Here is a 23,158-nt window from a genome sequence, read left to right on the forward strand (position 1 = left end):
ATTTTGGAGGAATCACCCCCAGCTCACTAAACATAAAAGTCATGAAAGCAGAAATGCAATCGCCTGCGGCCACACCACCTTGAATAAGCCTGATCTCGTCTGATCTCAGAAGCTAAGCAATGTTGGGCTTGGTTAGTACTTGGATGGGAGACCACCTGGGAATATCAAGTGCTGCAGGCATTACATTTTTGTAATTACATTTTACAACTGAAATGTGTGGAGGACAAAAGGAAATTTTGGAGGAATCACCCCCAGCTCACTAAACATAAAAGTCATGAAAGCAGAAATGCAATCGCCTGCGGCCACACCACCTTGAATAAGCCTGATCTCAGAAGCTAAGCAATGTTGGGCTTGGTTAGTACTTGGATGGGAGACCACCTGGGAATATCAAGTGCTGCAAGCATTACATTTTTGTAATTACATTTTACAATTGAAATGTGTGGAGGACAAAAGGAAATTTTGGAGGATTCACCCCCAGCTCACTAAACATAAAAGTCATGAAAGCAGAAATGCAATCGCCTGCGGCCACACCACCTTGAATAAGCCTGATCTCGTCTGATCTCAGAAGCTAAGCAATGTTGGGCTTGGTTAGTACTTGGATGGGAGACCACCTGGGAATATCAAGTGCTGCAGGCATTACATTTTACAATTGAAATGTGTGGAGGACAAAAGGAAATTTTGGAGGAATCACCCCCAGCTCACTAAACATAAAAGTCATGAAAGCAGAAATGAAATCGCCTGCGGCCACACCACCTTGAATAAGCCTGATCTCGTCTGATCTCAGAAGCTAAGCAATGTTGGGCTTGGTTAGTACTTGGATGGGAGACCACCAGGGAATATCAAGTGCTGCAGGCATTACATTTTACAATTGATATGTGTGGAGGACAAAAGGAAATTTTGGAGGATTCACCCCCAGCTCACTAAACATAAAAGTCATGAAAGCAGAAATGCAATCGCCTGCGGCCACACCACCTTGAATAAGCCTGATCTCGTCTGATCTCCGAAGCTAAGCAATGTTGGGCTTGGTTTGTACTTTGATGGGAGACCACCTGGGAATATCAAGTGCTGCAGGCATTACATTTTTGTAATTACATTTTACAATTGAAATGTGTGGAGGACAAAAGGAAATTTTGGAGGAATCACCCCCAGCTCACTAAACATAAAAGTCATGAAAGCAGAAATGCAATCGCCTGCGGCCACACCACCTTGAATAAGCCTGCTCTCAGAAGCTAAGCAATGTTGGGCTTGGTTAGTACTTGGATGGGAGACCACCTGGGAATATCAAGTGCTGCAGGCATTACATTTTACAATTGAAATGTGTGGAGGACAAAAGGAAATTTTGGAGGAATCACCCCCAGCTCCCTAAACATAAAAGTCATGAAAGCAGAAATGCAATCGCCTGCGGCCACACCACCTTGAATAAGCCTGATCTCGTCTGATCTCCGAAGCTAAGCAATGTTGGGCTTGGTTTGTACTTTGATGGGAGACCACCTGGGAATATCAAGTGCTGCAGGCATTACATTTTTGTAATTACATTTTACAATTGAAATGTGTGGAGGACAAAAGGAAATTTTGGAGGAATCACCCCCAGCTCACTAAACATAAAAGTCATGAAAGCAGAAATGCAATCGCCTGCGGCCACACCACCTTGAATAAGCCTGATCTCAGAAGCTAAGCAATGTTGGGCTTGGTTAGTACTTGGATGGGAGACCACCTGGGAATATCAAGTGCTGCAGGCATTACATTTTACAATTGAAATGTGTGGAGGACAAAAGGAAATTTTGGAGGAATCACCCCCAGCTCCCTAAACATAAAAGTCATGAAAGCAGAAATGCAATCGCCTGCGGCCACACCACCTTGAATAAGCCTGATCTCGCCTGATCTCAGAAGCTAAGCAATGTTGGGCTTGGTTAGTACTTGGATGGGAGACCACCTGGGAATATCAAGTGCTGCAGGCATTACATTTTACAATTGAAATGTGTGGAGGACAAAAGGAAATTTTGGAGGAATCACCCCCAGCTCACTAAACATAAAAGTCATGAAAGCAGAAATGCAATCGCCTGCGGCCACACCACCTTGAATAAGCCTGATCTCAGAAGCTAAGCAATGTTAGGCTTGGTTAGTACTTGGATGGGAGACCACCTGGGAATATCAAGTGCTGCAGGCATTACATTTTACAATTGAAATGTGTGGAGGCCAAAGGGAAATTTTGGAGGAATCACCCCCAGCTCACTAAACATAAAAGTCATGAAAGCAGAAATGCAATCGCCTGCGGCCACACCACCTTGAATAAGCCTGATCTCGTCTGATCTCAGAAGCTAAGCAATGTTGGGCTTGGTTAGTACTTGAATGGGAGACCACCTGGGAATATCAAGTGCTGCAGGCATTACATTTTACAATTGATATGTGTGGAGGACAAAAGGAAATTTTGGAGGATTCACCCCCAGCTCACTAAACATAAAAGTCATGAAAGCAGAAATGCAATCGCCTGCGGCCACACCACCTTGAATAAGCCTGATCTCGTCTGATCTCAGAAGCTAAGCAATGTTGGGCTTGGTTAGTACTTGGATGGGAGACCACCTGGGAATATCAAGTGCTGCAGGCATTACATTTTTGTAATTACATTTTACAATTGAAATGTGTGGAGGACAAAAGGAAATTTTGGAGGAATCACCCCCAGCTCACTAAACATAAAAGTCATGAAAGCAGAAATGCAATCGCCTGCGGCCACACCACCTTGAATAAGCCTGATCTCGCCTGATCTCAGAAGCTAAGCAATGTTGGGCTTGGTTAGTACTTGGATGGGAGACCACCTGGGAATATCAAGTGCTGCAGGCATTACATTTTTGTAATTACATTTTACAATTGAAATGTGTGGAGGACAAAAGGAAATTTTGGAGGAATCACCCCCAGCTCACTAAACATAAAAGTCATGAAAGCAGAAATGCAATCGCCTGCGGCCACACCACCTTGAATAAGCCTGATCTCGCCTGATCTCGTCTGATCTCAGAAGCTAAGCAATGTTGGGCTTGGTTAGTACTTGGATGGGAGACCACCTGGGAATATCAAGTGCTGCAGGCATTACATTTTTGTAATTACATTTTACAATTGAAATGTGTGGAGGACAAAAGGAAATTTTGGAGGAATCACCCCCAGCTCACTAAACATAAAAGTCATGAAAGCAGAAATGCAATCGCCTGCGGCCACACCACCTTGAATAAGCCTGATCTCGCCTGATCTCAGAAGCTAAGCAATGTTGGGCTTGGTTAGTACTTGGATGGGAGACCACCTGGGAATATCAAGTGCTGCAGGCATTACATTTTTGTAATTACATTTTACAATTGAAATGTGTGGAGGACAAAAGGAAATTTTGGAGGAATCACCCCCAGCTCACTAAACATAAAAGTCATGAAAGCAGAAATGCAATCGCCTGCGGCCACACCACCTTGAATAAGCCTGATCTCGCCTGATCTCGTCTGATCTCAGAAGCTAAGCAATGTTGGGCTTGGTTAGTACTTGGATGGGAGACCACCTGGGAATATCAAGTGCTGCAGGCATTACATTTTTGTAATTACATTTTACAATTGAAATGTGTGGAGGACAAAAGGAAATTTTGGAGGAATCACCCCCAGCTCACTAAACATAAAAGTCATGAAAGCAGAAATGCAATCGCCTGCGGCCACACCACCTTGAATAAGCCTGATCTCGTCTGATCTCAGAAGTTAAGCAATGTTGGGCTTGGTTAGTACTTGGATGGGAGACCACCTGGGAATATCAAGTGCTGCAGGCATTACATTTTTGTAATTACATTTTACAATTGAAATGTGTGGAGGACAAAAGGAAATTTTGGAGGAATCACCCCCAGCTCACTAAACATAAAAGTCATGAAAGCAGAAATGCAATCGCCTGCGGCCACACCACCTTGAATAAGCCTGATTTCGTCTGATCTCAGAAGCTAAGCAATGTTGGGCTTGGTTAGTACTTGGATGGGAGACCACCTGGGAATATCAAGTGCTGCAGGCATTACATTTTACAATTGAAATGTGTGGACGACAAAAGGAAATTTTGGAGGAATCACCCCCAGCTCACTAAACATAAAAGTCATGAAAGCAGAAATGCAATCGCCTGCGGCCACACCACCTTGAATAAGCCTGATCTCAGAAGCTAAGCAATGATGGGCTTGGTTAGTACTTGGATGGGAGACCACCTGGGAATATCAAGTGCTGCAGGCATTATATTTTACAATTGAAATGTGTGGAGGACAAAAGGAAATTTTGGAGGAATCACCCCCAGCTCACTAAACATAAAAGTCATGAAAGCAGAAATGCAATCACCTGCGGCCACACCACCTTGAATAAGCCTGATCTCGTCTGATCTCAGAAGCTAAGCAATGTTGGGCTTGGTTAGTACTTGGATGGGAGACCACCTGGGAATATCAAGTGCTGCAGGCATTACATTTTTGTAATTACATTTTACAATTGAAATGTGTGGAGGACAAAAGGAAATTTTGGAGGAATCACCCCCAGCTCACTAAACATAAAAGTCATGAAAGCAGAAATGCAATCGCCTGCGGCCACACCACCTTGAATAAGCCTGATCTCGTCTGATCTCAGAAGCTAAGCAATGTTGGGCTTGGTTAGTACTTGGATGGGAGACCACCTGGGAATATCAAGTGCTGCAGGCATTACATTTTTGTAATTACATTTTACAATTGAAATGTGTGGAGGACAAAAGGAAATTTTGGAGGAATCACCCCCAGCTCACTAAACATAAAAGTCATGAAAGCAGAAATGCAATCGCCTGCGGCCACACCACCTTGAATAAGTCTGATCTCAGAAGCTAAGCAATGTTGGGCTTGGTTAGTACTTGGATGGGAGACCACCTGGGAATATCAAGTGCTGCAGGCATTACATTTTTGTAATTACATTTTACAATTGAAATGTGTGGAGGACAAAAGGAAATTTTGGAGGAATCACCCCCAGCTCACTAAACATAAAAGTCATGAAAGCAGAAATGCAATCGCCTGCGGCCACACCACCTTGAATAAGCCTGATCTCAGAAGCTAAGCAATGTTGGGCTTGGTTAGTACTTGGATGGGAGACCACCTGGGAATATCAAGTGCTGCAGGCATTACATTTTTGTAATTACATTTTACAATTGAAATGTGTGGAGGACAAAAGGAAATTTTGGAGGAATCACCCCCAGCTCACTAAACATAAAAGTCATGAAAGCAGAAATGCAACCGCCTGCGGCCACACCACCTTGAATAAGCCTGATCTCGTCTGATCTCAGAAGCTAAGCAATGTTGGGCTTGGTTAGTACTTGGATGGGAGACCACCTGGGAATATCAAGTGCTGCAGGCATTACATTTTACAATTGAAATGTGTGGAGGACAAAAGGAAATTTTGGAGGAATCACCCCCAGCTCACTAAACATAAAAGTCATGAAAGCAGAAATGCAATCGCCTGCGGCCACACCACCTTGAATAAGCTTGATCTCAGAAGCTAAGCAATGTTGGGCTTGGTTAGTACTTGGATGGGAGACCACCTGGGAATATCAAGTGCTGCAGGCATTACATTTTTGTAATTACATTTTACAATTGAAATGTGTGGAGGACAAAAGGAAATTTTGGAGGAATCACCCCCAGCTCACTAAACATAAAAGTCATGAAAGCAGAAATGCAATCGCCTGCGGCCACACCACCTTGAATAAGCCTGATCTCGTCTGATCTCAGAAGCTAAGCAATGTTGGGCTTGGTTAGTACTTGGATGGGAGACCACTTGGGAATATCAAGTGCTGCAGGCATTACATTTTACAATTGAAATGTGTGGAGGCCAAAAGGAAATTTTGGAGGAATCACCCCCAGCTCACTAAACATAAAAGTCATGAAAGCAGAAATGCAATCGCCTGCGGCCACACCACCTTGAATAAGCCTGATCTCAGAAGCTAAGCAATGTTGGGCTTGGTTAGTACTTGGATGGGAGACCACCTGGGAATATCAAGTGCTGCAGGCATTACATTTTACAATTGAAATGTGTGGAGGACAAAAGGAAATTTTGGAGGAATCACCCCCAGCTCACTAAACATAAAAGTCATGAAAGCAGAAATGCAATCGCCTGCGACCACACCACCTTGAATAAGCCTGATCTCGTCTGATCTCAGAAGCTAAGCAATGTTGGGCTTGATTAGTACTTGGATGGGAGACCACCTGGGAATATCAAGTGCTGCAGGCATTACATTTTACAATTGAAATGTGTGGAGGACAAAAGGAAATTTTGGAGGAATCACCCCCAGCTCACTAAACATAAAAGTCATGAAAGCAGAAATGCAATCGCCTGCGGCCACACCACCTTGAATAAGCCTGATCTCGTCTGATCTCAGAAGCTAAGCAATGTTGGGCTTGGTTAGTACTTGGATGGGAGACCACCTGGGAATATCAAGTGCTGCAGGCATTACATTTTTGTAATTACATTTTACAATTGAAATGTGTGGAGGACAAAAGGAAATTTTGGAGGAATCACCCCCAGCTCCCTAAACATAAAAGTCATGAAAGCAGAAATGCAATCGCCTGCGGCCACACCACCTTGAATAAGCCTGATCTCGTCTGATCTCAGAAGCTAAGCAATGTTGGGCTTGGTTAGTACTTGGATGGGAGACCACCTGGGAATATCAAGTGCTGCAGGCATTACATTTTTGTAATTACATTTTACAATTGAAATGTGTGGAGGACAAAAGGAAATTTTGGAGGAATCACCCCCAGCTCACTAAACATAAAAGTCATGAAAGCAGAAATGCAATCGCCTGCGGCCACACCACCTTGAATAAGCCTGATCTCGTCTGATCTCAGAAGCTAAGCAGTGTTGGGCTTGGTTAGTACTTGGATGGGAGACCACCTGGGAATATCAAGTGCTGCAGGCATTACATTTTTGTAATTACATTTTACAATTGAAATGTGTGGAGGACAAAAGGAAATTTTGGAGGAATCACCCCCAGCTCACTAAACATAAAAGTCATGAAAGCAGAACTGCAAGCTCCTGCGGCCACACCACCTTGAATAAGCCAGATCTCAGAAGCTAAGCAATGTTGGGCTTGGTTAGTACTTGGATGGGAGACCACCTGGGAATATCAAGTGCTGCAGGCATTACATTTTACAATTGAAATGTGTGGAGGACAAAAGGAAATTTTGGAGGAATCACCCCCAGCTCACTAAACATAAAAGTCATGAAAGCAGAAATGCAATCGCCTGCGGCCACACCACCTTGAATAAGCCTGATCTCGTCTGATCTCAGAAGCTAAGCAATGTTGGGCTTGGTTAGTACTTGGATGGGAGACCACCTGGGAATATTAAGTGTTGCAGGCATTACATTTTTGTAATTACATTTTACAATTGAAATGTGTGGAGGACAAAAGGAAATTTTGGAGGAATCACCCCCAGCTCACTAAACATAAAAGTCATGAAAGCAGGAATGCAATCGCCTGTGGCCACACCACCTTGAATAAGCCTGATCTCGTCTGATCTCAGAAGCTAAACAATGTTGGGCTTGGTTAGTACTTGGATGGGAGACCACCTGGGAATATCAAGTGCTGCAGGCATTACATTTTTGTAATTACATTTTACAATTGAAATGTGTGGACGACAAAAGGAAATTTTGGAGGAATCACCCCCAGCTCCCTAAACATAAAAGTCATGAATGCAGAAATGCAATCGCCTGCGGCCACACCACCTTGAATAAGACTGATCTCAGAAGCTAAGCAATGTTGGTCTTGGTTAGTACTTGGATGGGAGACCACCTGGGAATATCAAGTGCTGCAGGCATTACATTTTACAATTGAAATGTGTGGAGGACAAAAGGAAATTTTGGAGGAATCACCCCCAGCTCACTAAACATAAAAGTCATGAAAGCAGAAATGCAATCGCCTGCGGCCACACCACCTTGAATAAGCCTGATCTCGTCTGATCTCAGAAGCTAAGCAATGTTGGGCTTGGTTAGTACTTGGATGGGAGACCACCTGGGAATATCAAGTGCTGCAGGCATTACATTTTACAATTGAAATGTGTGGAGGACAAAAGGAAATTTTGGAGGAATCACCCCCCAGCTCACTAAACATAAAAGTCATGAAAGCAGAAATGCAATCGCCTGCGGCCGCACCACCTTGAAAAAGTCTGATCGCAGAAGCTAAGCAATGTTGGGCTTGGTTAGTACTTGGATGGGAGACCACCTGGGAATATCAAGTGCTGCAGGCATTACATTTTACAATTGAAATGTGTGGAGGACAAAAGGAAATTTTGGAGGAATCACCACCAGCTCACTAAACATAAAAGTCATGAAAGCAGAAATGCAATCGCCTGCGGCCACACCACCTTGAATAAGCCTGATCTCGTCTGATCTCAGAAGCTAAGCAATGTTGGGCTTGGTTAGTACTTGGATGGGAGACCACCTGGGAATATCAAGTGCTGCAGGCATTACATTTTTGTAATTACATTTTACAATTGAAATGTGTGGAGGACAAAAGGAAATTTTGGAGGAATCACCCCCAGCTCCCTAAACATAAAAGTCATGAAAGCAGAAATGCAATCGCCTGCGGCCACACCACCTTGAATAAGGCTTATCTCATCTGATCTCAGCAGCTAAGCAATGTTGGGCTTGGTTAGTACTTGGATGGGAGACCACCTGGGAATATCAAGTGCTGCAGGCATTACATTTTACAATTGAAATGTGTGGAGGACAAAAGGAAATTTTGGAGGAATCACCCCCAGCTCACTAAACATAAAAGTCATGAAAGCAGAAATGCAATCGCCTGCGGCCACACCACCTTGAATAAGCCTGATCTCGTCTGATCTCAGAAGCTAAGCAATGTTGGGCTTGGTTAGTACTTGGATGGGAGACCACCTGGGAATATCAAGTGCTGCAGGCATTACATTTTTGTAATTACATTTTACAATTGAAATGTGTGGAGGACAAAAGGAAATTTTGGAGGAATCACCCCCAGCTCCCTAAACATAAAAGTCATGAAAGCAGAAATGCAATCGCCTGCGGCCACACCACCTTGAATAAGCCTTATCTCATCTGATCTCAGCAGCTAAGCAATGTTGGGCTTGGTTAGTACTTGGATGGGAGACCACCTGGGAATATCAAGTGCTGCAGGCATTACATTTTACAATTGAAATGTGTGGAGGACAAAAGGAAATTTTGGAGGAATCACCCCCAGCTCACTAAACATAAAAGTCATGAAAGCAGAAATGCAATTGCCTGCGGCCACACCACCTTGAATAAGCCTGATCTCGTCTGATCTCAGAAGCTAAGCAATGTTGGGCTTGGTTAGTACTTGGATGGGAGACCACCTGGGAATATCAAGTGCTGCAGGCATTACAGTTTTGTAATTACATTTTATAATTGAAATGTGTGGAGGACAAAAGGAAATTTTGGAGGAATCACCCCCAGCTCACTAAACATAAAAGTCATGAAAGCAGAAATGCAATCGCCTGCGGCCGCACCACCTTGAAAAAGTCTGATCGCAGAAGCTAAGCAATGTTGGGCTTGGTTAGTACTTGGATGGGAGACCACCTGGGAATATCAAGTGCTGCAGGCATTACATTTTACAATTGAAATGTGTGGAGGACAAAAGGAAATTTTGGAGGAATCACCCCCAGCTCACTAAACATAAAAGTCATGAAAGCAGAAATGCAATCGCCTGCGGCCACACCACCTTGAATAAGCCTGATCTCGTCTGATCTCAGCAGCTAAGCAATGTTGGGCTTGGTTAGTACTTGGATGGGAGACCACCTGGGAATATCAAGTGCTGCATGCATTACATTTTACAATTGAAATGTGTGGAGGACAAAAGGAAATTTTGGAGGAATCACCCCCAGCTCACTAAACATAAAAGTCATGAAAGCAGAAATGCAATCGCCTGCGGCCACACCACCTTGAATAAGCCTGATCTCGTCTGATCTCAGAAGCTAAGCAATGTTGGGCTTGGTTAGTACTTGGATGGGAGACCACCTGGGAATATCAAGTGCTGCAGGCATTACATTTTACAATTGAAATGTGTGGAGGACAAAAGGAAATTTTGGAGGAATCACCCCCAGCTCACTAAACATAAAATTCATGAAAGCAGAAATGCAATCGCCTGCGGCCACACCACCTTGAATAAGCCTGATCTCATCTGATCTCAGCAGCTAAGCAATGTTGGGCTTGGATAGTACTTGGATGGGATTCCACCTGGGAATATCAAGTGCTGCAGGCATTACATTTTTGTAATTACATTTTACAATTGAAATGTGTGGAGGACAAAAGGAAATTTTGGAGGAATCACCCCCAGCTCACTAAACATAAAAGTCATGAAAGCAGAAATGCAATCGCCTGCGGCCACACCACCTTGAATACGCCTGATCTCGTCTGATCTCGTCTGATCTCAGAAGCTAAGCAATGTTGGGCTTGGTTAGTACTTGGATGGGAGACCACCTGGGAATATCAAGTGCTGCAGGCATTACATTTTTGTAATTACATTTTACAATTGAAATGTGTGGAGGACAAAAGGAAATTTTGGAGGAATCACCCCCAGCTCACTAAACATAAAAGTCATGAAAGCAGAAATGCAATCGCCTGCGGCCACACCACCTTGAATAAGCCAGATCTCGTCTGATCTCAGAAGCTAAGCAATGTTGGGCTTGGTTAGTACTTGGATGGTTATGATTTCCATTACACGAGAGTAGATGTTAAAACTTCATGCTGATTTGAACTCGGCTCTCGCAAAGATAAGCACCAACTAAGACGTAGCTTTACAGTAAACTAATGTGATCCATATGTGTCTCCATCCATTTACGTTTCCTTCCATTTGATGATGTAGATATCCTTTTGTCTTGTGTTAATGGCTGAAGTGTAATGCTGGCTCCAGGGATTAGCTTATTTTGCCTCCCTGGCGCATCAGCACACACAACGGCTGCGATGCTGGCTCCGGGGATCAACCAAAGTGCGGCCTCCCCAGCGCATCAGCATGACAACCGTCTGGATTGAGCTAAGTAGGGTACATCTCTGGGGTTTTCAAGTGGGCACCTTCCATCCTTAGTGTTTCGTCGACTAGCCCACGACACCTCAAGAGGGCTTGACGGTGATTCTGGCGTCCCAGCATCACCCCCCTCCGTCCCCCACTCAACTCAGCCCATCTTACTTACCTGTACATCAGCGCTTCTTTCTTTCTATTGTGCTTGAGATCCCCAGCCAGAATCTTTCCGTCTCAACCACAGCCAGTTGCTGCTCCTCTCTGCGGCTTCAGATAAGTTCTTCACTGTGCGACGCAACTCTTGGCCACTGAATCCGACGTCTCTGAGAAACCGGGTTGTAGAGTGTGCCACAAATCCTCGACAACCCACTTCCACTGGGTAAACCCGAACTCTCCATCCTCGCTGTTCCGCTTCAGTGGCTAGTTGAGCATACCGCAGTCTCTTCCTCTCATACGCCTCATCTACAGCATCCTCCCATGGCACTGTTAACTCTACCAGGTGAACAAGGCATGCTGATCCAGACTGTTGGAAAACATGGAACAAGTATTGAATAGCAGTTTGCTACGCATGAGGAATGACGGCTGTATTCATGTTATTTTTCTGAAAAGTGATTTAACATTGGATAGAAAAAACTGTTAGTTCCAAAAATGCAAGCACTGCTGTGATAGATGAAAGCTGGCTATATACTCTGGGTATATAGATACTTGCACTGCATTGCAAGCAAGAAATAATAGCAGCTTCATTGAGCAATGGATGGTAGCAGAGAGCTGAGAAAAACACCAAGTTAACGTATATTTAACTATACTTAAACAACTGCACATTGGAAGTAGATTGAAGGCAATATGGTAGAGAAGTTACCCCAAATGGCTGGCCAGCAGCACACGGCTGTACAAACAAGTCCTTTGATCTCCAGCCCTGACATGAAAGAAGCTTGCCCTTCGGGGAGTCCACTGGGGTATAAAACTAGTTAAACAGGGTTTTGCTTAGAATATACAGCTGGTTTATGAGGGGGTCATAAAGCTAGTCTTCAAGGGGACCAGAAGAGACCAGGCTCTAAGACTTCCGAGAGATCCAAAGAGATAATGCCACTGAAATCAAAGGGTCTCTGGCAAATCGGAGAGATAGGAACAAGGAAGATGACAAAAACCAGATGTATGGACCTTTGTGGCACCAGGGGTCTGAAGAATGCACTGAGTTCAGAGGTCTTCACACTACACACACACACACACACACACACACACACACACACACACACACTAAATGAAATATATGGTAACAGGATAATGAGTTGTACCTTTTCTATTGGTTAAGTGTCAGAGAAAGAGGAGGAGAGAGACACCTATGCAGAAGGGTATTTAATGTCATGCAACAATTGTAAGAACGAGTATTCTGTTTGTCCTGTACCTGGGACAAGACTCCCTGCATATTTCAATAAACCTAACAACTGATTGAAGAAAAGGACTCTGTGCAGTTTCTTGAATCTACTTACTCACCATCCTTTTTTTAAGTTACATCATTTGGCGAGCCACCTGCGGACTGTTTCCTGATACTTTTTTTTCAAATACCGGGGGGTTGATACCTGACTGCAGAGAAACCCATTTGCCCAGCCTGAATCCCGTGCGCACAGGACCAGGACAAAGCGAATGGACAGAGACTGCTTCTAACTTCTAACCAGACGGTGTGGAGAATCTTTGGATCAGGACTTCAGCTCGAACATATAATCACGTACATTGGTGAGTAGTTAATGGTTTATTGTTTCATATGCAGTGTTTAGAATGTAGTGAGAATCAAGGGTAGAGTATGAAAGAGGACTTTTTGATAATTCATGTACATTAAGGACACAATTAGTTAAGTCAAGAGAGATTGACCGCTGAACTAAAAGTGTATTGACTGTTAGGACTTTAGGTATGAAAGAGGACCTCTGGATTCCTAAAAAAGTCGGAGTAAATCGTGTAGTGTTATGACGTGCCAGTAGAGTCTATTGGACTAGTTACACTGACTTGTATAGCTCAACAGGTACGGGCATACTCGGATTTATGTTTTATGTTTGTTTTGAGAGGGTTTGGTACACCTGTTTTGTCTTTGTTTTTACTGTTTGGTTTATAAGTCACGATAAGGGGGCAATAGGATAAGCCTCTTATTTAACTGTCCACATTAGGTGGTACAGATAAGGAACAATCAGACAATAAGTTCCAGTTAAGCCCAAATAGCACATACAAAAGTGTAAATTAAATGTGCAATAAACCAAAATAAAAGTTTATGCTTCGTTAAGCATAGCTTTAAACACGGAATATTGGCAAAAACAAGACAAAACTAAAAAGTGTTGTTTTTTTTTGTTAGTTTTGTGTTTTGTTGGGAGTCTGATCAACTCCAAATATGTTAGATGACCCTCAATGTCATCAAATGGATGACTGGAGAATATGGAACATAGACTATGTTTTAAAACATGGCAAAAAGGGAAGCTATGTACAGAACAGTAATGTACATGTTCATGTAACAGGTCAGGAGTGTGTGTCTCGTAAGAAGAAAAAGACAAAGGCAATTCAAGACTGGTAGCCCACAAAAAAACAAACAAAACAAAAAAAACTGTAATGGTAAAGATTCTATATCAACTTTGAGGAATACATGTTGTAAAAATAAAATTAAAAGGTCACATTAAAATGTAATTAAGAAGTTGTTTATTAATGATTGTTTGAGTAATTCTAATTTTGCTTAAGCGTGGAGATAAAGTAACATCTTAGAAAAACTATGTACTAAGAACCAGGATGAATACTTATTGTCTTGCCTCGGTCATAAGAGGGTTTGATAAGGGAAAGAGACCCAGGTTAACTGATTATTTGTGTTGTGTTAGTGTTTGAATGCAAAGGAATGGCCAACCTTTGAACTAAAACAATAACACAAATATACAAAGCAACAATTAATAGTTTGTTCAGGATTATATTGGTAAACAAGAGGAACATTTTGTCTTTCTGATAGAGGGTTTACTTGAAAATAAAGTGGTGGTATTGTTTTGGTACGCAGGGTCTGTGTCTCCCTGGTCGCAGATTCAGGGAGGAATAAAAAAAAACTTGCGTGACCATATCTGGGCAGAGAGAGAAAAGACTATGTAGAGAATGAGAATAGATCACTGTTAGACAGACTAAAAATAAAAAGACTTTTAGGAAGAGAACAAATGTTTTTGGAGATCAATAAATCTGAAACAAATTAAATAATCGACCTGGAAATATTTTATTAAAAATATTTTCATGAATGAATGTTAAGTGTTTGTTTGAGAGTGAATTTTATGTTTAAGACACAGGTGAATTTTATGAATCACCTATGAATACATATTTGAAACCAAGATCACATGAGTGGTAGAGTTTGTATTATTGGTGTAGCTAAAAAAAGTGCAGAGTTAAAACGATGTTTTATTTTTAAGGGGTCTGTTTATTAATGATTGTTTAGTTCATGTTGAATTAAACAGGGAGATTGCATTCTCTTTGAATGGAAAACACGTAGTTTAATAAAGCACTGATGTTATCAGTATTAACTGGGTTTATTCTGATGTTGCTAAAGCACACTACCATACACGAGTAGAAGGGAAAAAAAAAAGTTGAATTGTTAGAGAGCATAAAATACAATTCAAATGGGGAAAAAGAGGTCACAATCGATATCAGAGTGATCTACAGGGATTTCAACTTCTGCTAAGGCATCAGAATGCAGTGATGCAGGAGACAAAAGCAGTGTCACTCAGAGCTACGCGAGTGATGTGAAATGGGATGTTTGCACACATGTTTACGATGTGTTTTGTTTATGTTGGTTACAATTAGTATTTTACGGAGCTTCTTGCAGGAGAGGTGATGATAATTAGATTAATGTGATAACTGAAACATGAATAAATCGTGAGTGACATGAGATTATTGATGGTGCAGTATAGGACTGCAGGATTGATAGATTGTGATACTGGTATGATAGACAGTCTGTTGGTTAATGTTTGTGTGTTTGTCTGTGAATATAGGGTATTAATACTCTCTTGTGGAAGTTCAGCACAGGACGCTGAGCTAATGGCAATATTGTGATGCAAAATAGTCAACTTCTCACTGTCTAATACAGAACAGACAGTCGCAGTAGCAAAAGTAATTATGCACTCACAGTAATACAAATGCACTTGGTAGGATTGACCATGGGGAAACGCCCGTGTAAATTAATTAAATAAAGAACAAATTCGCTGGCTTAAGCATGAAGCAACCTGCGCCCTGGTTGGCGAAGTACAGTGATTCCACGTCCTCTGCCACCCAAAGAGCTCTGGGTTGGTAGAGCTTGTGGACCACATTCTAAAAAGGAAGCATCATAAACAGGTGCTCATGAAGGTCAGGTTGATGTGCACACACATTTTCTTTTTCTCACTGGATTATTTCTATAATAGATCCTGATTTATTTTGATCTGCTAAAAAGGATGCTGTTATTAATTGCAAAAATAGGCAGTACTTTTATTTCTGTATGCGTTATTGAGAAACATTAACGTTTGAATACATTTCTTTGTAAACTTTCTTTTCAACTGTTATTGTTATATGTGCTCTGGACGTCTTGCCAAGAAGGGAGAGATCAATGTATGACTAACATCTTACAGGACTGTTCTCAACTAGGTAATATCATACAGTATGTGGACGACATACTGTTGCAACGGGAACTGCGGAGAAACACTATCTGTTGCTGGAGGAAGTCTTGGATCTCATGGAGCACGCTGCTCTCAAATTAAATCTAAAGAAAGCTGCATTAATGAAATAATCTGTTTGTTTCTTAGGAGTACAGGTGGAAGCTGGAGGACACACATCTGACCCAGGAAATAAAAAGTTGAAAATAAAAAGTTGATAAAAAATCTGCCCTTAGATTCTTTTTGGGCATATTTGGATTCTGTCAGGACTTCATGGAAGGATACAGCGAACTAGCTGTCACCCTCTATGAACACCTGAATGGTAACCCAGGCAAGCAAGACATACTGCAATAGGATTAAAGGTCACATGCCTTGTTTGAGGCATTAAAACAGGCACTGATTCCAACCCCACTCAGGGTCTCCATTCAAATTAAAAAAAAAAATTAAAAAAAAAAAAAAGTGGGGGGTTGGAAGGCTGATTGGGGAGGTCCATATGAGATAATGGACAAACTGGGAGAAACCAATTTGAAATTGGCAATACAAAAATGAGGGAGTGAAAACTGGCTTGAAAACTAGTTTCACTAATAAGCAAGCCTGCTGGAGAACGGAAATTCCTAAGGGCACTGATGCAGTTAGGTTAGAGTAGTAATTGTGAGCAATGAAGTAGATAGAGATTTGTAGTTACTTTCAGAGTACAGACACAGGTCTAAGGCTTTTCTCTTCTCCTACAGGTTCATGCTGGAACTGATATGTTATATTATGTTCACAATATGGGGTGGACATAGGCTCTGAGAAAAATACAAGATAGAATTAACAGACATTGGCGATTCTTAGAATTGCAATAACATTATCAATGCAGATGAAAAAGAGACTATTCAAGAATTAACCCTTTTTGAATTTTGAAATTAAATCAGATATTAATCAAAAGAATAAATACGGCACTTGTTCTCCACAGGTCCCGAGATATTATTGATGGCGTTTATGTGGAATGGAAGCACAATGCTGTTCATCGGAACTGAGAGGACCATTTCAGAAGAGTTTGTGCAGAAAGTTCCAGTACACTTGTGGAACAATTTGGATATGCAAACAGTAACTGTACATATTAACCTGCAGAACTTTACAATGCTTGTCCATGATATGTAGTAATTAAGCTCTACCATATATCTGGAACAAGAGTGTAAGTTGCTGAGAGACGGTCATGAGGAAGTATCTGAAACCACAGAGACATTCTTACATATGGGGAACCATTCCGGTCTGCATATCAAAAGAAGAAATATTTATGATGACGTTAAAGTGACATTTTGGGGGATGTAATGGGGACTGTTAATTTCAGTTAACATACCTGATAATGAAACTACGTATTATAAACTTGGGGTATAGATGTATGATTGGTGAAAAGATTTGTCTTAGTTTAAAGATACTAAAGGTAATATGTCAGCGATCCTGGAGTGCAGAGATGGGAAGGTCTCGTGTAATTTATTACTAATCACATTCAGTAAAATAACAAAAACTACAAAGGTTGTACCATTGACCTCTAGAGGCACTGGGAGTATGGAGTTTGTGTTGTTCATGACACTTAAGAGTGACATTGTTAAGACATTGTATCTGCCATCCATGTTAGGGAGGTAAAATGGTTGGTGGCTTGCAATGGATTATTTGGAGTGTTATTAGGAACATAATACTATATTAATATGTACTTGTAAGGTAATGGGACATCCTATGTTGAATGGAAATACCAATTGAAAACAGCTGTTCTACTGAAAAATATGGTTACCTATATTAGACATTAATTGTGGAAATCATGTGAACTTTGAATGATATGCTGTAGTGTTGAATATGTCTAAAATGAGGCACTATTTTAGTATTTGTTCAATGCATAGTGATCATTTTTGAAGTTATAGTTTTAGGTTTTAATCAGTCTTAAGTGCATCATAAGATTGAGATGGTCTAGAATATTGGATTCTAGAAAGATGTAATTTAACATACGGGTTAAAAATAATGATGCACCTAAATGTGTTAGAGCAACATGAATAATTGTTAATTATAAATTAATTACAACAAGCTATGAGCGTAATTAAAGCATTTTTAGGTAATACAAAATAATTGAGAAAGTGTGACCAACTGGCACAGACCATGATGGATGCACTGCAGAATATGTTCAGAGATGTATATAGGGGCAAAGTAACCGATGTGATGACAGTAGGAACTTGGATAGAAATCGTCAGCACAGATTGTGAGAAACAGTTACCATGGTGGAAAGATGGCTTAGGCTGTCAGAGATGCAATGATTAAAGTTAGTAGTGTGGTTCTGATCGAGAGGATGGGGATCCACAGCTGGAACATAGAGTTTATTCTGAGAGTACTGCAGTTTCGAATAGAAGATGGGATTATGAGCTTACAGAGTTAAACCAACACTGCACCGTATAGCTAAAGAGCAGGACGGGTGGGTGAAATTGGGAGGCATAGATTGCTGTAAGGAATTGAGTACGTCAGTAATTTACACTTGTTCCATGCGGGGTGATCCAATTTCTAGAAACAGGGCAGTAAACCGTACTATCGAGGTAAAATCACTACGAAAGTATGTCCCCTTTTGCACCCCCTACCTCGGGAAGGTATCATTCTTGGACCAGAACAAAAAACTGTTTTGGATAATGTGAATATAGTATTATCGTATGTAATGTATAATTTCACAAATCTAACTGTTATATTTGAACAGCATTGCAAGCAATACACCAATATCCAGAATTGGCTTCAAAGAGAAATAAGTAGAACAATAAAAGATTACAAAGAGCGAATAGCCAAACGAATGTATGAAGGTAATGAGAATGTGTGAAGGTAATGAGAATGTATGAAGGTAATGAGAATGTGTGAAGGTAATGAGAATGTGTGAAGGTAATGAGAATGTGTGAAGGTAATGAGAATGTGTGAAGGTAATGAGAATGTGTGAAGGTAATGAGAATGTGTGAAGGTAATGAGAATGTATGAAGGTAATGAGAATGTGTGAAGGTAATGAGAATGTGTGAAGGTAATGAGAATGTGTGAAGGTAATGAGAATGTGTGAAGGTAATGAGAATGTGTGAAGGTAATGAGAATGTGTGAAGGTAATGAGAATGTATGAAGGTAATGAGAATGTGTGAAGGTAATGAGAATGTGTGAAGGTAATAAGAATGTGTGAAGGTAATGAGAATGTATGAAGGTAATAAGAATGTGTGAAGGTAATGAGAATGTGTGAAGGTAATGAGAATGTGTGAAGGTAATAAGAATGTGTGAAGGTAATGAGAATGTATGAAGGTAATAAGAATGTGTGAAGGTAATGAGAATGTGTGAAGGTAATGAGAATGTGTGAAGGTAATGAGAATGTATGAAGGTAATGAGAATGTGTGAAGGTAATGAGAATGTGTGAAGGTAATAAGAATGTGTGAAGGTAATGAGAAACGTAGGAAGAGGGGACTTTTTGATGAAATAGCAGGCTGGTTTGGTGCAGGAAATTCTGTTGCAAACAGCTGGGATATTTATCAAATGTCAAAAGGGCAAACTTGGATAGCAAGTACTGTGAGAGAAGGAATAGAAAGATTGGGGAATGGACAGATGTATGTAAATCAAGGGATTAGACTCCAGGGTACAGCTATATATGAGCTAATAGATGGAACAGAGGGAGCCCTGCGCAATTTGACCAAAGCAATATATTGTAGAATATTTGCGGGTGACCTTGTAAAAACAATGAAGGAAGAAATAATGGACATTAGGCTAAGAGTGGTACCTAGACATGCACAGGAGGAACTCAGGTTGAGGATGGCAATGATCTACCCTGATCAGACTGACCTCCTGGGAGCTAGTTTAGTGTGGCCAAAGAAGAATGGCAAGGAACCACCTGGTCACATAGGGTTCTATCTCTCAATACCATACATGGATCCTAATAACCAGTATAAAGATAGTTTGAAGATTAGACCGATAAGAGTACTACACAATGAGACAGTGATAGTTTGGGAAAAGACTACATGGAAAGTTCAACGAGGGAACTGGAGTGGTGTGGTGCATGAAGTATGCTGTTATGAAACAAATAGTCATGTAGTTTGCCGGTGTCCTGCAATCACCAGAATTAATAGAAATATAAGCACAGAATTAGAGGTACATCCACTAGAGGGGTGGAAAAAAGCAGTGCAGGTTGGGAAATATCAAGGGTGTGTGTTGAGTAACCATACCAATTTTAAGTATGGTGATTTAACTTGTCAGACTTCTCCAGGATTTTGTTTTGCTCCAACACATGCAGTTCAGATTGGATATATATATATATATATATATATATATATATATATATATATATATATATATATATATATATATATATATATATATATATATATATATATATATATATATATATATATATATATATATATACCTGAACCTGAAGCAGAGGAGTTCCAAATTACCGCTTGGTGGGATGACACATACCTAGATTCATATTCGGTCATTTTTTCTCAAGTGCACAAATTGGTTAAAATAGCCCTACAACGAGCGGAACAGAAGCTGGTCAAAGCTAAGGTCGAAGTTGATTTGGCACAATTAAAAGCCACCGTATTGAAACGATATGGATGGTTAGGGCAGGCCTTAGGGCACACTTTTGGGGATTATGTTGTTTTAATAATACTGTTAATAGTAATAGTATTGATTTTGTGGAATAGCATTCAGTGTTTTTGGTGGAAAAAACAACACCGACAGTTAGAAAGGACCATTGGCAGACGGGAAACTGTAAACTTACTGGGAGCCACCATGAATAAGAAATAACACCTGTGTACAGTGATAAACTGTATTTACTGTATTTTTCTATGTTTATTTTTCATTTTTTGTATTATTTTTACGTATGTTTGTTTGTTTTTTTTTGTTTGTTTTTTGCTCATGACATACTTACATGGAGAAACAGCAAAGGCAAGGTAGATACCTACACATAATGGAGAGACTTAGAATGAGAGGAACATACTTCACTATAATATATTATACAAACACGGTACTTGATGTGACTACTCAGAACCAGCGAAGAGGACATCTGAGGGCTCGGGATCACGTAAGCAACTTGGTTGTAGCAGGTCACCCCCCTCCATCTTATATTTTAAAAGTGGGGTATGTTGGAAAACATGGAACAAGTATTGAATAGCAGTTTGCTACGCATGAGGAATAACGGCTGTATTCATGTTATTTTTCTGAAAAGTGATTTAACATTGGATAGAAAAAACTGTTAGTTCCAAAAATGCAAGCGCTGCTGTGATAGATGAAAGCTGCAATATGGTAGAGATGTTATGACAACTGAAAAATATTCTTTTGTGTCAAAGCAAATGGCTGGCCAGCAGCACACGGCTGTACAAACAAGTCCTTTGACCTCCAGCCCTGACATGAAAGAAGCTTGCCCTTCGGGGAGTCCACTGGGGTATAAAACTAGTTAAACAGGTTTTTGCTTAGAAAATACAGCTGGTTTATGAGGGGGTCATAAAGCTAGTTTTCAAGGGGACCAGAAGAGACCAGGCTCTAAGACTTCAGAGAGATCCAAAGAGATAATGCCACTGGAATCAAAGGGTCTCAAGAAGATGACAAAAACCAGATGTATGGACCCTTGTGGCACCAGGGGTCTGAGGAATGCACTGAGTTCAGAGGTCGTCACACTAGACTACACACACACTCACACACACACACACACACTCACACTAAATGAAATATATGGTAACGGGATAATGAGTTGTACCTTTTCTATTGGTTAAGTGTCAGAGAAAGAGGAGGAGAGAGACACCTATGCAGAAGGGTATTTAATGTCATGCAACGATTGTAAGAGTATTTTGTTTGTCCTGTACCTGGGAACAGACTCCCTGCATATTTCAATAAACCTAACAACTGAGTGAAGAAAAGGACTCTGTGCATTTTCTTGAATCTACTTACTCATCATCCTCTTTTTTAAGTTACATCAGGGTGATTCCTCCAAAATTTCCTTTTGTCGAGATCAGGCTTATTCAAGGTGGTGTGTCCGCAGTCAATTACAGTTCTGCTTTCATGACTTTTATGTTTAGTGAGCTGGGGGTGATTCCTCCATAATTTCCTTTTGTCCTCCACACATTTCAATTGTAAAATGTAATGCCTGCAGCACTTGATATTCCCAGGTGGTCTCCCATCCAAGTACTAACCAAGCCCAACATTGCTTAGCTTCTGAGAGCAGACGAGATCAGGCTTATTCAAGGTGGTGTGGCCGCAGTCAATCGCATTTCTGCTTTCATGACTTTTATGTTTAGTGAGCTGGGGGTGATTCCTCCAAAATTTCCTTTTGTCCTCCACACATTTCAAATGTAAAATGTAATTACAAAAATGTAATGCCTGCAGCACTTGATATTCCCAGGTGGTCTCCCATCCAAGTACTAACCAAGCCCAACATTGCTTAGCTTCTGAGATCAGATGAGATCAGGCTTATTCAAAGTGGTGTGGCCGCAGGCGATTGCATTTCAGCTTTCATGACTTTTATGTTTAGTGAGCTGGGGGTGATTCCTCCAAAATTTCCTTTTGTCCTCCACACATTTCAATTGTAAAATGTAATGCCTGCAGCACTTGATATTCCCAGGTGGTCTCCCATCCAAGTACTAACCAAGCCCAACATTGCTTAGCTTCTGAGATCAGACGAGATCAGGCTTATTCAAGGTGGTATGGCCGCAGGCGGTTGCAGTTCTGCTTTCATGACTTTTATGTTTAGTGAGCTGGGGGTGATTCCTCCAAAATTTCCTTTTGTCCTCCACACATTTCAATTGTAAAATGTAATTTAAAAAATGTAATGCCTGCAGCACCTGATATTTCCAGGTGTACGGTGTCCATTTTAGGACATCCTCAGACCTTACCCCTCCTCAAGTCAATCGTCAACCCTCCTCGAGTCAATCGTCAGACCTCCTCGAGTCAATCGTCACCCCTCCTCGAGTCAATCGACACCCCTCCTCGAGTCAATCGTCAGACCTCCTCGTGTCAATCCTCACCCCTCCTCGAGTCAATCATCAGACCTCCTCGAGTCAATCGTCACCCCTCCTCGAGTTAATCGTCAGACCTCCTCGAGTCAATCGTCAACCCTCCTCGAGTCAATCGTCAGACCTCCTCGAGTCAATTGTCACCCCTCCTCGAGTCAATCGTCACCCCTCCTCGAGTCAATCATCAGACCTCCTCGTGTCAATCCTCACCCCTCCTAGAGTCAATCATCAGACCTCCTCGAGTCAATCGTCACCCCTCCTCGAGTTAATCGTCAGACCTCCTCGAGTCAATCGTCAACCCTCCTCGAGTCAATCGTCAGACCTCCTCGAGTCAATCGTCACCCCTCCTCGAGTCAATCGTCACCCCTCCTCGAGTCAATCGTCAGACCTCCTCGAGTCAATCGTCACCCCTCCTCGAGTCAATCGTCACCCCTCCTTGAGTCAATCGTCAGACCACTTTAAGCCATACTATCCCCTCCCCCTTTTTACGGTTACTGGAATAGCTGGACAGAAGTTTAGCAGTGCAGTTTT

General features: G+C 41.4%; 33 non-coding genes and 17 pseudogenes across 33 annotated transcripts; 47 read left to right on the forward strand and 3 right to left on the reverse strand.

Moving 5' to 3' along the window:
- Window positions 1–61: 61 nt before the first annotated feature.
- Window positions 62–180, forward strand: LOC131717563 (5S ribosomal RNA). The gene has a single exon (XR_009316450.1). It is a non-coding gene; the product is annotated as a 5S ribosomal RNA (ribosomal RNA).
- Window positions 181–294: 114 nt separating this feature from the next.
- Window positions 295–403, forward strand: LOC131715882 (5S ribosomal RNA; annotated as a pseudogene).
- A 114-nt stretch (window positions 404–517) lies between these two features.
- LOC131717565 (5S ribosomal RNA) lies at window positions 518–636 on the forward strand. Its single transcript, XR_009316452.1, has one exon. It is a non-coding gene; the product is annotated as a 5S ribosomal RNA (ribosomal RNA).
- A 100-nt stretch (window positions 637–736) lies between these two features.
- On the forward strand, window positions 737–855 carry LOC131710532 (5S ribosomal RNA). The gene has a single exon (XR_009312406.1). It is a non-coding gene; the product is annotated as a 5S ribosomal RNA (ribosomal RNA).
- Window positions 856–955: 100 nt separating this feature from the next.
- LOC131713154 (5S ribosomal RNA) lies at window positions 956–1,074 on the forward strand. The gene has a single exon (XR_009315039.1). It is a non-coding gene; the product is annotated as a 5S ribosomal RNA (ribosomal RNA).
- Window positions 1,075–1,188: 114 nt separating this feature from the next.
- On the forward strand, window positions 1,189–1,297 carry LOC131716110 (5S ribosomal RNA; annotated as a pseudogene).
- A 100-nt stretch (window positions 1,298–1,397) lies between these two features.
- Window positions 1,398–1,516, forward strand: LOC131713155 (5S ribosomal RNA). The gene has a single exon (XR_009315040.1). It is a non-coding gene; the product is annotated as a 5S ribosomal RNA (ribosomal RNA).
- A 114-nt stretch (window positions 1,517–1,630) lies between these two features.
- On the forward strand, window positions 1,631–1,739 carry LOC131714894 (5S ribosomal RNA; annotated as a pseudogene).
- A 100-nt stretch (window positions 1,740–1,839) lies between these two features.
- LOC131711606 (5S ribosomal RNA) lies at window positions 1,840–1,958 on the forward strand. The gene has a single exon (XR_009313492.1). It is a non-coding gene; the product is annotated as a 5S ribosomal RNA (ribosomal RNA).
- Window positions 1,959–2,058: 100 nt separating this feature from the next.
- LOC131716027 (5S ribosomal RNA) lies at window positions 2,059–2,167 on the forward strand (annotated as a pseudogene).
- Window positions 2,168–2,267: 100 nt separating this feature from the next.
- On the forward strand, window positions 2,268–2,386 carry LOC131710253 (5S ribosomal RNA). Its single transcript, XR_009312124.1, has one exon. It is a non-coding gene; the product is annotated as a 5S ribosomal RNA (ribosomal RNA).
- A 100-nt stretch (window positions 2,387–2,486) lies between these two features.
- On the forward strand, window positions 2,487–2,605 carry LOC131717566 (5S ribosomal RNA). Its single transcript, XR_009316453.1, has one exon. It is a non-coding gene; the product is annotated as a 5S ribosomal RNA (ribosomal RNA).
- A 114-nt stretch (window positions 2,606–2,719) lies between these two features.
- On the forward strand, window positions 2,720–2,838 carry LOC131711607 (5S ribosomal RNA). The gene has a single exon (XR_009313493.1). It is a non-coding gene; the product is annotated as a 5S ribosomal RNA (ribosomal RNA).
- Window positions 2,839–2,952: 114 nt separating this feature from the next.
- Window positions 2,953–3,081, forward strand: LOC131713322 (5S ribosomal RNA; annotated as a pseudogene).
- Window positions 3,082–3,195: 114 nt separating this feature from the next.
- On the forward strand, window positions 3,196–3,314 carry LOC131711609 (5S ribosomal RNA). Its single transcript, XR_009313495.1, has one exon. It is a non-coding gene; the product is annotated as a 5S ribosomal RNA (ribosomal RNA).
- Window positions 3,315–3,428: 114 nt separating this feature from the next.
- LOC131713323 (5S ribosomal RNA) lies at window positions 3,429–3,557 on the forward strand (annotated as a pseudogene).
- Window positions 3,558–3,671: 114 nt separating this feature from the next.
- On the forward strand, window positions 3,672–3,790 carry LOC131717300 (5S ribosomal RNA). The gene has a single exon (XR_009316185.1). It is a non-coding gene; the product is annotated as a 5S ribosomal RNA (ribosomal RNA).
- A 114-nt stretch (window positions 3,791–3,904) lies between these two features.
- On the forward strand, window positions 3,905–4,023 carry LOC131710901 (5S ribosomal RNA). Its single transcript, XR_009312784.1, has one exon. It is a non-coding gene; the product is annotated as a 5S ribosomal RNA (ribosomal RNA).
- A 100-nt stretch (window positions 4,024–4,123) lies between these two features.
- Window positions 4,124–4,232, forward strand: LOC131715458 (5S ribosomal RNA; annotated as a pseudogene).
- A 100-nt stretch (window positions 4,233–4,332) lies between these two features.
- LOC131710827 (5S ribosomal RNA) lies at window positions 4,333–4,451 on the forward strand. Its single transcript, XR_009312709.1, has one exon. It is a non-coding gene; the product is annotated as a 5S ribosomal RNA (ribosomal RNA).
- Window positions 4,452–4,565: 114 nt separating this feature from the next.
- LOC131717567 (5S ribosomal RNA) lies at window positions 4,566–4,684 on the forward strand. The gene has a single exon (XR_009316454.1). It is a non-coding gene; the product is annotated as a 5S ribosomal RNA (ribosomal RNA).
- Window positions 4,685–4,798: 114 nt separating this feature from the next.
- On the forward strand, window positions 4,799–4,907 carry LOC131715766 (5S ribosomal RNA; annotated as a pseudogene).
- A 114-nt stretch (window positions 4,908–5,021) lies between these two features.
- Window positions 5,022–5,130, forward strand: LOC131714895 (5S ribosomal RNA; annotated as a pseudogene).
- Window positions 5,131–5,244: 114 nt separating this feature from the next.
- LOC131717568 (5S ribosomal RNA) lies at window positions 5,245–5,363 on the forward strand. The gene has a single exon (XR_009316455.1). It is a non-coding gene; the product is annotated as a 5S ribosomal RNA (ribosomal RNA).
- A 100-nt stretch (window positions 5,364–5,463) lies between these two features.
- LOC131715516 (5S ribosomal RNA) lies at window positions 5,464–5,572 on the forward strand (annotated as a pseudogene).
- A 114-nt stretch (window positions 5,573–5,686) lies between these two features.
- On the forward strand, window positions 5,687–5,805 carry LOC131720811 (5S ribosomal RNA). The gene has a single exon (XR_009319708.1). It is a non-coding gene; the product is annotated as a 5S ribosomal RNA (ribosomal RNA).
- Window positions 5,806–5,905: 100 nt separating this feature from the next.
- Window positions 5,906–6,014, forward strand: LOC131714897 (5S ribosomal RNA; annotated as a pseudogene).
- Window positions 6,015–6,114: 100 nt separating this feature from the next.
- On the forward strand, window positions 6,115–6,233 carry LOC131710424 (5S ribosomal RNA). Its single transcript, XR_009312296.1, has one exon. It is a non-coding gene; the product is annotated as a 5S ribosomal RNA (ribosomal RNA).
- A 100-nt stretch (window positions 6,234–6,333) lies between these two features.
- On the forward strand, window positions 6,334–6,452 carry LOC131717569 (5S ribosomal RNA). Its single transcript, XR_009316456.1, has one exon. It is a non-coding gene; the product is annotated as a 5S ribosomal RNA (ribosomal RNA).
- A 114-nt stretch (window positions 6,453–6,566) lies between these two features.
- LOC131717570 (5S ribosomal RNA) lies at window positions 6,567–6,685 on the forward strand. Its single transcript, XR_009316457.1, has one exon. It is a non-coding gene; the product is annotated as a 5S ribosomal RNA (ribosomal RNA).
- A 114-nt stretch (window positions 6,686–6,799) lies between these two features.
- Window positions 6,800–6,918, forward strand: LOC131710052 (5S ribosomal RNA). Its single transcript, XR_009311921.1, has one exon. It is a non-coding gene; the product is annotated as a 5S ribosomal RNA (ribosomal RNA).
- Window positions 6,919–7,032: 114 nt separating this feature from the next.
- LOC131716248 (5S ribosomal RNA) lies at window positions 7,033–7,141 on the forward strand (annotated as a pseudogene).
- Window positions 7,142–7,241: 100 nt separating this feature from the next.
- LOC131712418 (5S ribosomal RNA) lies at window positions 7,242–7,360 on the forward strand. Its single transcript, XR_009314311.1, has one exon. It is a non-coding gene; the product is annotated as a 5S ribosomal RNA (ribosomal RNA).
- Window positions 7,361–7,474: 114 nt separating this feature from the next.
- Window positions 7,475–7,593, forward strand: LOC131711131 (5S ribosomal RNA). The gene has a single exon (XR_009313013.1). It is a non-coding gene; the product is annotated as a 5S ribosomal RNA (ribosomal RNA).
- A 114-nt stretch (window positions 7,594–7,707) lies between these two features.
- LOC131716370 (5S ribosomal RNA) lies at window positions 7,708–7,816 on the forward strand (annotated as a pseudogene).
- Window positions 7,817–7,916: 100 nt separating this feature from the next.
- LOC131717571 (5S ribosomal RNA) lies at window positions 7,917–8,035 on the forward strand. The gene has a single exon (XR_009316458.1). It is a non-coding gene; the product is annotated as a 5S ribosomal RNA (ribosomal RNA).
- Window positions 8,036–8,136: 101 nt separating this feature from the next.
- LOC131716484 (5S ribosomal RNA) lies at window positions 8,137–8,245 on the forward strand (annotated as a pseudogene).
- A 100-nt stretch (window positions 8,246–8,345) lies between these two features.
- On the forward strand, window positions 8,346–8,464 carry LOC131717572 (5S ribosomal RNA). Its single transcript, XR_009316459.1, has one exon. It is a non-coding gene; the product is annotated as a 5S ribosomal RNA (ribosomal RNA).
- A 114-nt stretch (window positions 8,465–8,578) lies between these two features.
- On the forward strand, window positions 8,579–8,697 carry LOC131714062 (5S ribosomal RNA; annotated as a pseudogene).
- Window positions 8,698–8,797: 100 nt separating this feature from the next.
- Window positions 8,798–8,916, forward strand: LOC131717573 (5S ribosomal RNA). The gene has a single exon (XR_009316460.1). It is a non-coding gene; the product is annotated as a 5S ribosomal RNA (ribosomal RNA).
- A 114-nt stretch (window positions 8,917–9,030) lies between these two features.
- On the forward strand, window positions 9,031–9,149 carry LOC131713090 (5S ribosomal RNA). The gene has a single exon (XR_009314978.1). It is a non-coding gene; the product is annotated as a 5S ribosomal RNA (ribosomal RNA).
- A 100-nt stretch (window positions 9,150–9,249) lies between these two features.
- On the forward strand, window positions 9,250–9,368 carry LOC131717574 (5S ribosomal RNA). The gene has a single exon (XR_009316461.1). It is a non-coding gene; the product is annotated as a 5S ribosomal RNA (ribosomal RNA).
- A 114-nt stretch (window positions 9,369–9,482) lies between these two features.
- Window positions 9,483–9,591, forward strand: LOC131716485 (5S ribosomal RNA; annotated as a pseudogene).
- Window positions 9,592–9,691: 100 nt separating this feature from the next.
- LOC131712265 (5S ribosomal RNA) lies at window positions 9,692–9,810 on the forward strand. The gene has a single exon (XR_009314158.1). It is a non-coding gene; the product is annotated as a 5S ribosomal RNA (ribosomal RNA).
- A 100-nt stretch (window positions 9,811–9,910) lies between these two features.
- LOC131717576 (5S ribosomal RNA) lies at window positions 9,911–10,029 on the forward strand. The gene has a single exon (XR_009316463.1). It is a non-coding gene; the product is annotated as a 5S ribosomal RNA (ribosomal RNA).
- A 100-nt stretch (window positions 10,030–10,129) lies between these two features.
- LOC131712541 (5S ribosomal RNA) lies at window positions 10,130–10,248 on the forward strand. Its single transcript, XR_009314432.1, has one exon. It is a non-coding gene; the product is annotated as a 5S ribosomal RNA (ribosomal RNA).
- A 114-nt stretch (window positions 10,249–10,362) lies between these two features.
- LOC131712357 (5S ribosomal RNA) lies at window positions 10,363–10,491 on the forward strand (annotated as a pseudogene).
- An 11,268-nt stretch (window positions 10,492–21,759) lies between these two features.
- LOC131713021 (5S ribosomal RNA) lies at window positions 21,760–21,878 on the reverse strand. Its single transcript, XR_009314908.1, has one exon. It is a non-coding gene; the product is annotated as a 5S ribosomal RNA (ribosomal RNA).
- A 114-nt stretch (window positions 21,879–21,992) lies between these two features.
- Window positions 21,993–22,111, reverse strand: LOC131718552 (5S ribosomal RNA). The gene has a single exon (XR_009317450.1). It is a non-coding gene; the product is annotated as a 5S ribosomal RNA (ribosomal RNA).
- Window positions 22,112–22,211: 100 nt separating this feature from the next.
- LOC131720329 (5S ribosomal RNA) lies at window positions 22,212–22,330 on the reverse strand. The gene has a single exon (XR_009319227.1). It is a non-coding gene; the product is annotated as a 5S ribosomal RNA (ribosomal RNA).
- Window positions 22,331–23,158: the final 828 nt, after the last annotated feature.

Source organism: Acipenser ruthenus, chromosome 44 (assembly GCF_902713425.1).
Source record: "Acipenser ruthenus chromosome 44, fAciRut3.2 maternal haplotype, whole genome shotgun sequence".
Taxonomy (NCBI): domain Eukaryota; kingdom Metazoa; phylum Chordata; class Actinopteri; order Acipenseriformes; family Acipenseridae; genus Acipenser; species Acipenser ruthenus.